Source organism: Aulostomus chinensis, chromosome 7 (genome assembly GCF_037954235.1).
Source record: "Aulostomus chinensis isolate RoL2024-O1b breed Wild chromosome 7, RoL_Achi_v1.0, whole genome shotgun sequence".
In the NCBI taxonomy this organism is placed as follows: Eukaryota; Metazoa; Chordata; class Actinopteri; order Syngnathiformes; family Aulostomidae; genus Aulostomus; species Aulostomus chinensis.
In genome coordinates, this window is record NC_141326.1 from 20,008,618 (window position 1) to 20,022,322 (window position 13,705).

Below are 13,705 nucleotides of genomic sequence, written 5' to 3' on the forward strand. Positions count from 1 at the left end.
CAGGATTTCATTATTTTTCCATGTTATAATTTCAAACACAGAGACAAATCGGTGTGTGGAAAATAGCATGTCACCAGCTACAAAGACCTGGCAGTACACAAAGCTGCCGATGCTATTGATTAGCAGCAAGGACACGCGTGAATGCCCCGGTTAACCCCGCACTGTGAAATCAAACCAATCAAAGAAAAAAAGTTATCAGGATGATTTGTGTCAGATTTGGAACATGATAACAGTTTGCAGATAATGTTCTATCGGTGTCTTTTACATCTCAGCCTTATCCAGTATGGATGAACACAGCCGGACAATTAAAAACACATTAATTTAGAACAGACGTAAACGTGCGCTCCGCCAGCCAAGTATTAGACCTGCTTTCCTGCTGCAGCTGATGCTCTCCTGCGAGAATGAATGCACACTTTCAGCACAGCGCACAAAAGCCCACACTAGAATGTTCCCAGTGTTCAGCGTGAGCAAGGCGATGTGGCATTCAGAAGGCCATCTGGCTGTATTATTTTACATATTCTTTCACCACAAAAACGTGGTGTTCTTGTGTTTCATGTGGTGCTTCTTTTCAAACACGAGCACGGCAAGAGGTTTAGTTCCTCTTTCACAGGGTTATTTGCAAGAGCGGTGTTGAAACTTCAAGTGTTTATCAATTCCCACTGGGTGTCAAGCACAAGACCAAAGTAAGGAAATCCACTGTAGCTCATACAAGTGAACCACTCCAAAGGTGAGAAACAGCTGTGGAAATGATCTTTTCTAAATTATCATCTCACCCAGAAGGAAGCAGCGAGATTTCTCTCTCTGATGCTGCAGCAATGTGATAGCTCAAGAGACCTTTTGTAGGTTTTGATACCCCAGCACCAACCCCCGACGTCCAAACAGCAGAATCTGGCAGCAACATAAAGTTCTCAGGCAGGAATAATCGTTTGATCGGCCTCCTCACGTTCCGTCTGTAACGGAGAGATCCTCTTTGAGCACGGGACAGTCTGACCACCACAGCAATCTAACTGTCGTGTCAAGGCCGAGAGGGGGAAAAAAAGGATGTGAAACCATGAACAGATTGTTGTTTTCTCTGAAGCAGGTGGTGCCGTTCAGTGACCTGGGTTTGACACTCGCTGGTGGAGAAAAATATCGTGTCAGAACTACAACTGCGCTTGGAACAACTTAAATGTTCTAAATGAATCCAATTCGTGATGTGCTCATTGGTACCAAACAACAACTTCTGTGGTGAGGGGTCACCAATTCAGTATTCTCAAACAAAACTGCCAGTGAGTCAGAGCCACGTAACAACAGCAGCACATCATTTCTGCTGCAGATGTGCTGCTACTATACAGCATGTAGGCCTGAGCCTGACTAACTGCCTTTTTCTCTTGCATACTCACGTACATGCAAGTTCTTCTAAAGCTGCGTAAACCCACAAAAAAAAGCTGACTTTTTTTTTTCCTGTTGCAGGTGGATGAGTTGTACTTGTGTTTTGTTATATAACGCGGGCAGCTTGGCTCAGGAGGTAGAGGTCATCTGGTACCTTAAGGGTTGCAGGTTTGAGTAAAGCAAAGATAGAGAGGAGCCACATAAATACAGTACATTAAATAAAATTTAAAAAAAGAAACATTTAAGTTTCTCATGCTCAGTACAAACTATGTGGTGAGCACTGAAAAGTTCCTGTATTTTATTTTTTCCTCGTCACGTGCTTAAAAACATCAAACAGCATAGTCAACAGAATGGCAGTAAATGCTAAAAATTGAGAATATATCATAAATATCTGTTGCTCCAGTCAGTTTTTCAAACTCAATACTGTTAAAGGTGCTGCTCTCATTCAAACAAGCTGACTTTGTTACTAAGATGACAAAAAAGTCACATACTTAATAAAACTTTCCCCAAAATGCACCCAGGTTCCTGCATTCATTCAGAAAGCTAGAGCTGATAAATGCTGTGTCTGCTGCAGGGTCATTGAACTCTTGACTGATTCCCATTGCAGACAAAAGCCAGATGTGAGCAGATGTGAGCAGGTATTTTGGCCAGTGGAAAGGGGCTCACCCCCGCTGCTGTTTTCTTTTACTTTGAAAATAGTCTACAAAGTTTATTTCCCAAACTTGGAGTCCAAGTAGTCATTGTTGTGGGTCATGTGCATGTTTTTATTGGTTTTGCAATTACTGGAATGGATAATGATGTTATGAGCTATGAGAATTCATTTTGCAAATTAAAATAAAAGAAGGGCTTAATTGTTTTTCTTACTGGTCTGTTCCTTTTCAGATTCTCGGAGAGTGATGTTATATCCTCTCCGTTCATTTGACAGTAATTGTATTCTATCAGGAGGAAAGAAACATTACACTTGGCGAATTTGATCATTGTTGTGATGTACCTTTTTGTCTGGTATGTTTGGACAGTGGGGAAACACAAAGTTTGGGAATCCCTGCTGTAAAATGATGTAAAGTTCCACACCGTAGATCCTGGACTGGCCCCAATACCAACGTAAAAGGATTAAACAGGACTCTATAGGATAAAAAAAAACCCTAAGCCATGAAATCAGAGGTGGGAAAATATGGCTGTTCTGGAAAAATCCTGTGGAATATGGATTTCGTTTTCTATTTGACAAGGAAAGGGCTGAGGGAGTCATACTTGCGGGTGGGCTGGTTAAAAACGTCAATGCAGTATCATTAAAGGAGGGTATGAGGCATCTCTAGGGTCAGCCTGAATCATGTGACAGGATACTTCCAGCCATCAGTATAAAAAAATATACATTGTAAGAGGGACTCTTAACATTTAAGAACAATAGGGCTTACATAAAAACTTACGGGTAGCACTTTGCTCATAAAAATTCTTGATTTATTGATTTTCTTTTGCATTTCATGTATCCCCAAATGTTCCGGATACTGAAATAAAATAATTCTTATATTAAAACGGAAGCTCTAAAACATTTAGGAGTGTTTTTAGCGCAGAGCTTTTCAGAGACAGCCTTTCTAGAGATGCCATGCCCCCTACTTGCCGTAGATTCAGCAGAGTCTAATATGATCCGACGCTGGGGTTTCGAGTATACCATTTAGATAAACTGTCAAAAGAAATCACATGCACCTTGCGACGCTAACGTGTGGGTGCATACGCTGGTTTTCCCTTGTTGTTGTAGTTTTATGACGCTCACTCATCCTTAACAACGCGCTAACAGCCAGGCCCCGTGATGACTAATGATGACAAAGCAGGCTACAGTTTCACCTGTGTAAAAGAAGAGAGGATTAGTCACGCAGGAGACGCCGCACATGTGAGAGAGAAAACATGTTCATGGAAGTAAATCCAACACCGTCTGAGGTAACTATACACCACATATACTGGTGTTTACATGAAATGTTGTCCCTTCATCTGTCGGCAGAAAAGAAGTACAGCATATATGAATGCAGTGATCACAAGAGGGCAGATGAGTCAGTGAGACGTAGCTGCGACAAACAAGTCCAAACTACATGTTATTGTCATGAAACGAGTCGTCTGGCTGCTGTCTAGCAAGATAGACTGGTTACAACTGCTCCCGTGTTACCGAGTCCTTATCATCATTACTGTCAGAGAGTTACTGACAAACAAAGATGAGCTCAGAACATCGCTGAGAGACCTGCTACATGTACAAACATGGCCCTGCTGCTGCTGCTGCTCCTCTCCAATGTCAGCATGTTTTGTGTTTTCATTTCTTGATGACGGCTTCATTAGCTATTTAGTGTTAAACTGTTGTGACGGACATTTTTAGTAAAAAAGGACAGCGTGTTCTCCTTTCGCATCAGAATGACTTGGAGGCTGAAGGTTTTGATGGAGTGTGTGGAAGAGTCCCTGAGCGAGACGCTGATCCAAAAATTCCTCTCATTGAGCTGCTTGGCACCCTGCACCGCAGCCTCCAACATCAGTGTACCAATGTGAAGATGGATGTACTGAGGTGGAGGTGGCAGCATAGTGATGAAACCCTTTTACTCCTTGGCCATCCAAATGATCCAGCGGTGTAGATGTTTATTGAATTTTTACAAAACATTTCAGTATGGATGACATGGAAACCTGATGTTTATTAATAGAGAGAGATAGATGTGTTTATATCTTTTTCACTGGTCTACTGATTCAGAAGGTGGAGGGTCGGACACAGAACCTGAAGCATGAAGGGACGTCATGACGTCTAACGTTATCCAATTTATCTGTAACTTGAAATGCTACTCATTGTCTTCATCATATTATAAATGCACCAAGGACAGAAAAATCCAGTCAGATCTGTTACCTCTGCCAAGGCGACAATGAGATCACCAACGTGTGTCTGTTTGCTTGTTTGGTAGCACGACATCTGAAAAAGTTATTACTGTATTTTTTATTAAATTTGGTGGAAATATAGGTAATATGACAAGGAAAAAGTGATAAACTTTTGGAGCTCTGAAGCAAATCGATGATCCTGATGACTGCTCTGAGCCACTGGCAGCATATATTGTAGATATTATCTGTTTTTGTCTGGACATGTCGTAGATGAATTTAGATCAAATTCCTTGAGTCCGTGTGAAATGGTTGAAAGAATTTTTTTGTCTTCCAGAAATCATCTTGATCCTTTTGTGTGTTAGTGATCCAGATGACCTACTTTCTGCAATAGGAACAATACTGCCAAAAAGTTAGAGCATAGTTTGACCAAATTCTTTGAGACAATGTAATCTAATTGTTGTGATAGGTATCAGTCTCTCTCTCATACATATATATATATATATATATATATATAATCTTCTATATCTGGAGGCCTATTTTTGGTGGTTTTGAAGAAAACGTATGATACCGTGTTCATTCTCTCTTTCTACAAAGCCTCTTTGTTGGAAATATTCACTGACACTCGATTCCTTTTCCATCTTGTGATTTTGATTTTTCGTGATTTAAGAAGTCCATCATGTGTTTGTAGTGAGGCAAGTCTTAAAGTAAAATTACACATTTTGGGAAACAAACTTTTGCTTTATGCAGGCGGCTATTGGATAGTGTTAAGTTCCACCGATGCATTTGGATGTTGATATTTACGTGGCATCAGGTGGCCATAAATATCTACTCAGGAAAACATCTAATGCCAGATTTACGTTGCTGTGGAATACTGACGACAGCTGATAATCTGTAGGTTTTAAGTACAAAGTTGAAGTTTGACATGTATTTGATTTCAACATCAACCCTTATTTTCAATTTGTAACTCAACTTTTCAGCCTTTCTGATATAAAATTGCTGTCTGGTGCCAACTAGGAAAGAAACAAATAGCAGCACCGCTAATTGACATTTCATATTATCCTGGAAGCAAGTTGTTCTGCTGGTGGGCTTGTCCGGTGACTAACAGCGACTCCTGGAAGTCACTGCTGCTGGCACATAAAATCTGAGCTTGTTGTTGATAAGCTCCTTTGAATTAATGAATTTAATGTGAGGTCGGCACGGCTCGGAGGTGGAGTGACCCTCTGGCAACTGAAGAGTCGCTGGTTTGATCCTCACTTCCCCCGTTGACCACGTCAAAGTATCCTTGAGCAAGATACTGCACCCCTAATTGCTCCAGCCTCCCTCGCGACCCTTAACGGATAAGCGGTATAGAAAATGGATGGATATGATGTGCTGATGACTTTTCCAGGGTTTGCTGTCTTCGTACTAAATGAAGGCCTTCTGGCTGCAGTACCGTAAGGAAACAAACGTCTGAGGGCAAATCTGTAGAGAGGAAGTAAATCAGCATGTATCTCTAGATGTTGAGCTGTTCTGTTAAGAGTATCGTGTACTGCTTTCAGTAACTATGAATTAAAAGTCAGTATTAACCAGTTCCCTCCACAGGTGTTCTGAAGAAAAAAACTTGATTGTATATTCAGGTATGTGCACACGTGTACAGACTGTTCACGTGAAGGAACATATATAAAGAGCAAACACGTGCAGTGAGGCAGCGCTGACCTACATAGAGCTGTAACGTCAAGAAAACATGCAAGGTCAGCATAGAATAACCAATAAACCCAGTTAGATTGTATAGACGGTATCATGCAGGTGTCTTCTCCTGCAACAACCAGCGAGTTGAGGCTGGAGGGAAGGCGTGGAAGTGCCAAGAGAGAGCTGGAAGGTGCCTTGTGGACCATGGGAGGGGGCTGAAAGAGGGTCACTGCATCCGCTCACAGAAGGGTGGGAGGTGTTGTTGAAGATAGAGTTCAATGTGGTCATCATCCTCCCCACTGCCTTCGCCTCCAGGCTGTCCGTGTTCCGCTACACAACAGAGGCGGCCTTTTTTCACCACTATGTTAATCCTGCCTGCCTCCCCCGCCTTGATGCTGCCTCGCTGGCACACCAGCAGCAGCAGCAGCAGCAGCAGCAGCAGCAGCAGCAGCACAAAGAACAGCCCAGCGCTCATTAATAGAACATGCTGAAGTGTCTGTTGCATAAGTTGATAGCTCAAGATGAGTACTCCCTTGTAATGACGTGAAAGTCACAACAGTCGTTCTTAGGAGAGTTCATCATCTCAAGCTACGTCACTCACTTGACCCCCTGCACCCCCACCCCCCTACCCTAGGCTGACGCTGAGCCATGCCAATGTACGGTCATCATTGTTCCTTCTCATCACAGCATGTTGGCTTTGTCCACTCCACACAATAAAGCTGAAAAGAGCAAAGTGAGGCAGACACAGTTTTGTTTTTGCACCCATTTGCTGGTCAGTGGTGACCCTATTCAGAGTGCATTGATCAGTGATGTGCCCCGCAGGCACTGGTGAGAGGACCTGACTCTGAAATACACTATTCAGCCGGGTGGTGAGTCTGCAGGCGCTGCATTAACTGGTTGTGCTGATGCTATAGGGTCCAGGGTTTCTTTTCTAAGACCATTCAACTAGGGCACTTACATGTCATCCATGTTAGAGACCTCACAGAGAGCTGGAACATGAAACGCTGGAGCTAGACCGAGCCACAGTGGTGACTACACGAATGGCTGCAAATAACAGTGTAGTTTTCACCACCGAGATTTTTTTTTTACTTGATCAACTGTCGAGTCAGTAGTCTTGAAAATAAATCCCCATGAGAATTTCTTCAGGTGAGGCTTCACTTGATTTATCCCTTATATTCCTAAAGACTGGGTTGTGACCTACAGGTGGGTTGCAAGAGATTTATTTGGGTCACAAAATAGAACCCTGCAGGGATGACGGATTTTTGTAGGTTAATCCAGAAATCACCACTGGTTCCCTTGACCAAGAGCCTATATGATTTTTTTTTTTAAATCTTGGATTATCAGCCCTGTGGCAAAGACTGCACATTTTGTTCTGCAAGGTAATTAATAAACCTTTATGATTGTTTTTTGAGGTGTAAAGTATGAAGCTAATGTTATACATGCTAACATGATGTTCAACAATGCTAACTTCCTCCCAGTACTCATTCCTGCACCGTTTTTAATCGGCGGAATATTTTCCATTGTCTTCAATGATTTCTATCAACAGTACACTTGTGTTTTCAATAATATGAGCATAACACAAAGTTGGGATTGATTATTAGACTTATTTTCAAAATGCCTTGTTTAATTACATGGAATGATTGGAAAATAGAAATAAGAATGGCCCTAATTGGCACAATTCACAGAGATAGATAGATAGATAGATAGATAGATAGATAGATAGATAGATAGATAGATAGATAGATAGATAGATAGATAGACAGACAGACAGATAGATAGATAGACAGATAGATAGATAGACATAGATAGATAGATGATAGATAGATAGATGATAGACAGATAGATAGATTAAAAGGCAGCTCAGAGCTTCAGAGAGCTATTTTGTGTAGAAGTGGATCTCTGCTGTCTGTACTTTTTACTTCCACTGGGTGACACAAATAAACACGAGCTCCCTCCTCGTGTCCTCATCTTACCTTTGCAAGATTTTATTATTTATTTCTCCCATCTCGAGCAAGAGACTGCTACCATTTCTCATCTTTAACCGTCTGCAGTATTGCATTTACACACTTGTTTGCAATTATGCACGGGAGCTTTTGTGATCTATAATTTACTGCCCGTTTACTCCGTGTATGTGGTGTAGAAGGAGGAGGGCAGAAAAAAAGAAGCAAGGTTGCATTTCAAAACATAGGGTTTCCAAAGAATTACTCTTACATCATGTTTTCACCGCTTCAGCCAGCATGTGCTTTAAAAGTCACCGGGTTCACTAAATGGGCGAGGCTGCACACACCCTTACACACAGACACACAGACACACACACACACACATCCCCCAGCAGCAGCAGCAGTCTGGGCACGGTGCATGAACCAGGCTGCCCGCGGGGTCGCGCACGGTGCGAGAAAGAGGTGGGGGGTTGATTTGAACGTGAGAGCGCCCCCGTAATTATCTGACGTCTTTACGTCGCCCTAAATCTAACGTCATTACGCACGGCGCTTATCCTCGTATGACCCCAATGCTGAAGCGAGAACATCCCGTTCATGAGGTATTAATAGCTCCCCCCCTCCTTGCGTCACCGAACTGTGGCGCTGCGCTCTGCTAGACACGCAACGGAGCCTCGAACTGTGCCAGCAACACATTCTTCTCCAAAGCAAACACAGTTATAAAACAGGTAGTGATCATTCTGCACCAGCTGTCTGCGAGTCTCGCAGCCAGCCTGATTACCACCTCAAAGTGTTACACACGTTGTTATTAAGGTGGTGAGAGCGATGACAGCCGTTGGAAAAGTGGAGGACGATTCATAGAAAAGGAGTCAAAACCGCTGCACAAAAGTCTGCATTGCAGTTTTCCGCCCCAACAATCGGTACACTTTTGCGCCAGGAGGAGAGCTGTTGATGAGCTCAGAGCCAGCGATGCACTATGAGCCATATGTTAACTCTTCCCTTCCCCCCAAACCCTGAAAGCCAAGTAAGTACGGAGCCACAGAACCCGGCCTGCATAGTTCCAGAGGGGAGGAGAGAGGGAAGAAGGGAGAGAAGGGGGGGCGAGTGTCTGCTGCTGCTGCTTCTATGCTCACCGGGACTCTCCTGTCTGGAGGATCAGGCCGATTCTCAGGACTGACATGTTGTATGTAGGTCAGCAGTGGAGGTGAAGTGTTCTCCAGTAATGGAGAGACTGTAAATATTTACATGCGGTGTCACTAGTATGCAGCCTCACCCAGTCTGTGCAGTAAGGGTGGTGCTGCTGCTGGTAAACCTGACATTTGTCTTATTTAATCCCCTCCATACTGTGACTGTACACACACACACACACACACACCTGCATCCACAAGCACCAGAGTCGAGGAGTTCACATGATGTTGCGCTCAGATGTTCTCACAGGAAGTTGATTCGCGAAGTGGCAGGATGTCAGTAGACGTAAATAGCTGTAAAACCTCCGCCCAAGCCAATAGAAGAAATAAAAAGTTCTTTTTTCCACTATGTCTCACAGATTTGCCCCAAAATTTGATGTGTTCTTCCTCTCCTCAAGCTACACCCCTCCGGTGGGGTGGGTGATAATTGGTTTGGTAGTTGTTGCTTTTTTTCAAGCTCGCAAAACCGTCTCCTCGTTGGCGGTGATAAAATAACTGAACATCACAGTTAGAAGCAGCTTTTCCCTGCATCACATTGTTCTTATCCACACATTTGCTCATTCATGAAGTCTTTGCAATCCTGGTTGATTGATAAAAGCCATCAGGTCTTTTGTTTTTGGTCCGCAAGACCACATCGAGGGCTGAAGATAAGGCTTAAATTTGTAAGAGCGAATTAGTGCGGAATAACATTTAATGGCTGAGGTCTACATCTGCACATTGTCAGGGAAATACAATGAGCGCCTCCATTATTTAACTGTGTGAAAAGTTAACTTGCCAAGTCATAGGTAACCCTGGAAACAGAAACGAAAATGATCGGCCTCTGAGTAACATGATGCAGAGAACAATTCCAAAAGAACTGAACAGCGAGTTGATCAACTGCTGTTTTAAAAGTCCAAAAAAAACAACAAAAAACAATGCTTTGGAGATACAGAGATATGATTGTGTCTTAGTGAATTTGTCCTGTTTTAAATTAAAACAAGAACTGCTGATCTACATAAATTTTTTTATGCAAGGGTGTGTCTTTATCACTCCAGCTATGTTTCAACCAAACTCTGTACTTCCTGTGAGTGTGAGGAAACAGTTTGAAATTATGTAATTTGCTCAGATATTCTCAGCAGAAACAAACATGAAACGCCCATATTTTCAGCTCGAGAAAGCTTTGAACTGGCTGGGAACGAGAGCCGAGTGAGGCTGAGGAAGTTGATCAACAAAAATACACTTTAGCTTTCTTCACAATTCATGTAAATGGAAGCAAATGCATTCAATATCATTTCATTGCGTATTGCACGAAAAAAAAATTGTGTGCCCAAGTTGACAAGACAAGTTTTCCTGAAATTAAAAAAAAGCCATGTGGTCAAGGTGACATAATCTTGCATGGAATGTAAAATAACTACTTAACATAACTTGCTTATTGAGCTATTTATCTAATCAATTAAGAATGCAATACGCATCCACTCACATCCACAGTAGCTAGGAGCTGAAGATGTTTACTGGATGGCAGGCTAAGAGCCCTGGCTAACTGGATCCAATGAAAGGAGTGTTTATCCATAGTCAGCGAGTAAAGATTTGTCTGCTCGGTCAGTCCCATCTGATTACCTTCCTGCCATTTGCTTAGTCTCCCACCACCATCTGGGTTTCAGATCATCTCAGGCAGTTCTAATTACAGTCACGGCCGGAGCCCATAGATAATGACAATGCTGCTACGCTCAGCAGGATTAGACGGGTGCTCGTCCACTTGCTTGGGCTCGGGCTTTAATGGTCAGTAACGATCAGGACAATCAATGAAGACATGAGGACCTGAAGACAAAGCCTGCTGGTCTGAAGGTCCACGTAGAAGTCAGTGAGAATATGATCCCGCCCCCTTGCTTGATGATTACCTTCCTGATGTGTTTACTGTCTCAGTGTCTGCGCCTTCAAGCCTTCTACCGTGATGATGTTCAATTTATAAGTTCCTTAATAGACGATGATGAGAAGTGACCTGTCAGTTATGATGGAGTTATGGTATATAGAGGCACCCACCCATTTATGGTCAGTTCTGGCTCCGAAAAACCAAGAAAATGTAACATGGGGTTATGTAGGGGAGGAAGGAATTAATTAGGAGGATTTTTGTGTGTGTGTGTGTGTGTGTGTGTGTGTGTGTGTGTGTGTGTGTGTGTGTGCGCGCGCGTGTGTGTGTGTGGTGAGCACAAAAAAATTCCCTGGTTCAAAAACATCATGCGATGGGCGGCAGTTAAAACAAGAGTAAGTATGGATTAGAGGGCAGGTCAGTACCAAGGACCTCTGGACTCTGCAGCGAGGCTGATTCCCTTTTACAACCCTGTGTTCACAACATGAACCTGATCAGCAATATTTGCCTCATCAAGTGCTTTTTGTTACTGGACTGGAACATTTGACGCATAATAGCTCATTATTTTATTAATCTATTACTATTTTAGAAGGAGTCGCTGTGTGTTGCTGGTGGTGATTCACTACTGTAGCTTTGAAATTTTTCATTCTTGTACTTATTGGAATAAAGCCATACTGCATCATCGTCTCACATAATACAGTATGTATGATAATGTACCTTCAGGGCCTGGTCCGCTACATATACACAATGTAGCATTTACACAATTGGGTTTATATGTGGTGAGATTTCAACGCTATGGGCGGGTGCCTCCGAGACTTACACCTGCTGAACTTGCTACTTCTGATTAGACGCCTTCTCATGTGAATGGATCAAAAACAGAAAAGTGGGGCTCATCAAGACTTTCCAAATGTGTCAAATTCTAATGGGGGGGGGGGGACTATGACTATGACTTAATATTCTTTTTTGTGCTCTACTACACAAGCTCTCTATAGCAGCCTGTGGCTCTGGAGTAGAACTAAAATTATTGACTGCGTTTGGCTCATAATGCCTAGTAATCCTCAGTGATCAAACAAGCAAAGCAAAGATTATTGATTTTAGTTGTTTCCATTCGATTCTGACCCCCATTTACATCTGTTAAACTGCGGTCAGAACTGCGGCTAAGACAACCATATCATGTGCCTTTTGGTTCCTGGTGCAAAAGTGTGGATCAGCACTTCTAAGCTTTTTGTCTGTCTAGCTGTCTGCCCTGGCCTCGCTTGACCAGAGTATTACTGCAGGGCAATTCACGTCTTTCTTTAATCGCATTCATGTTCCCAAAAACGTCACGGAAATGCTGGGCTGGGAGGCGTTGGACTGTAAAGTTCACATCTGGTTGTTAGGATGTTGGACGATAAGTTGAAAGTGGAAGTTTATGCAGCTGGGCGCAGAATCCCCCCCCCCCCCCCCCCCACACACACACACATTTTCCAGTGAATAAGATCTCCACCACTGAAAGGCTTATGGGCTCTCCGCCTTGACAGCACAGACACAAACATGGAGTTTCATAAAACTCCTGTGATCAAAGGAAGGATTCACTGTTCAGTAGGACATACGTGACATGTGAGTCAGTGGCAGGAGAAACTTCCTGCAGGTCAAGAGAGCTACTGTTTTACAACCCCGCTGCAGCATATGGACTCCCTGTTAACCTCTGTGTGGGCCCCAGGTCAGCGGTGAAAAGCCTTCCGCCAGCATGTGCTCACTGAGGAACAGAAGAGAGATATGAACACTGGCTGACCAATTAGTTGCACTGAGCAGGACATTCATGGAATGCATTTCTCCCGCAGGACAGCGTTCCAGGAACAATTTCTCCCCAGTTGTGTGCAATGGGCTAGTGTGTGAGCAGCACACAGCTGGGTGTGCACAAGCTCGCGCTGGTGTTTACCAGTGAAGCCACAAGACGCGCCATGTTTGATTCTGCTTACTTCCCTAAAATCGATTCATGCTGACAGCAGATTATAGAACCGCTCCTTTAAACATATAGATATGTGTGAACCAGACTTGTGGCTCAAAACACTCTACCCTTGACCCAACTCTGGCCTGGCCCCTCTTGAACTCCAGACACTCTCCTGTCGACTCCATGGAGACACCAGCATGCAGCTTCTCCATAAAACTCCACAATTTAAATGAGTGACCTACATTACTGGTTCTCAGAGAGAACAAACCCCTCACTAAGGAGTTGACATGGATAGAGAATACAAACATAGAACCATCAAAATCTATTCATAAATTTTCTTCTAAACTACCAAACAAGATGAAACTTTCTTCTTTCAAACATTTCAAATATACTCAACACTGCTAATAGCAATCCTGTCATTCCCTGGGACAGTCACCAGGATTCAGGAGCTCCAATTTGATCAAGATTGGAAAATTGAATATCTTGACAATCAATTCTATTTAATAAATCATGTCAAAAAAACATTCAGTATGAAATCATATAAGTGGTATGACTCAGAGTAAAACAGCTCGCCGGCTAATTTGATTTGACAGGTGCAAAAAGATACTGAAAAAAGATGTTGAGAGGAATCTGAGATATCAAGTTCAATCAGGAAATACCAGAATTACAACAATCCAGGTAATAGATGAATCCGAACCAGTCATGACCCTTTCTGTTGTAGCGTGATACGGGAATTCTCAATATGAAAAGGGCCTCAGATTAACGCAATGATCAATGTTATTAATTCTATATTATCTTAATAGATTACCCGTATATTTAGATGCCAATGTCTTGAACCAATCAGACCGTCCGTTTGTTTTGCTCACAGGTGAAATGTCGGCACTCCCATCATCCCTTTCACACCTGTAATCTGGTACTATTT

The 13,705-nt window shown here is 42.8% G+C and overlaps 1 long non-coding RNA gene across 1 annotated transcript in view; it reads right to left on the reverse strand.

The window, feature by feature from the left end:
- Window positions 1–13,705, reverse strand: part of LOC147258920 (uncharacterized) — a 42,148-nt gene that overhangs the window by 335 nt on the left and 28,108 nt on the right. The gene's annotated exons all lie outside the window — the stretch shown is intronic.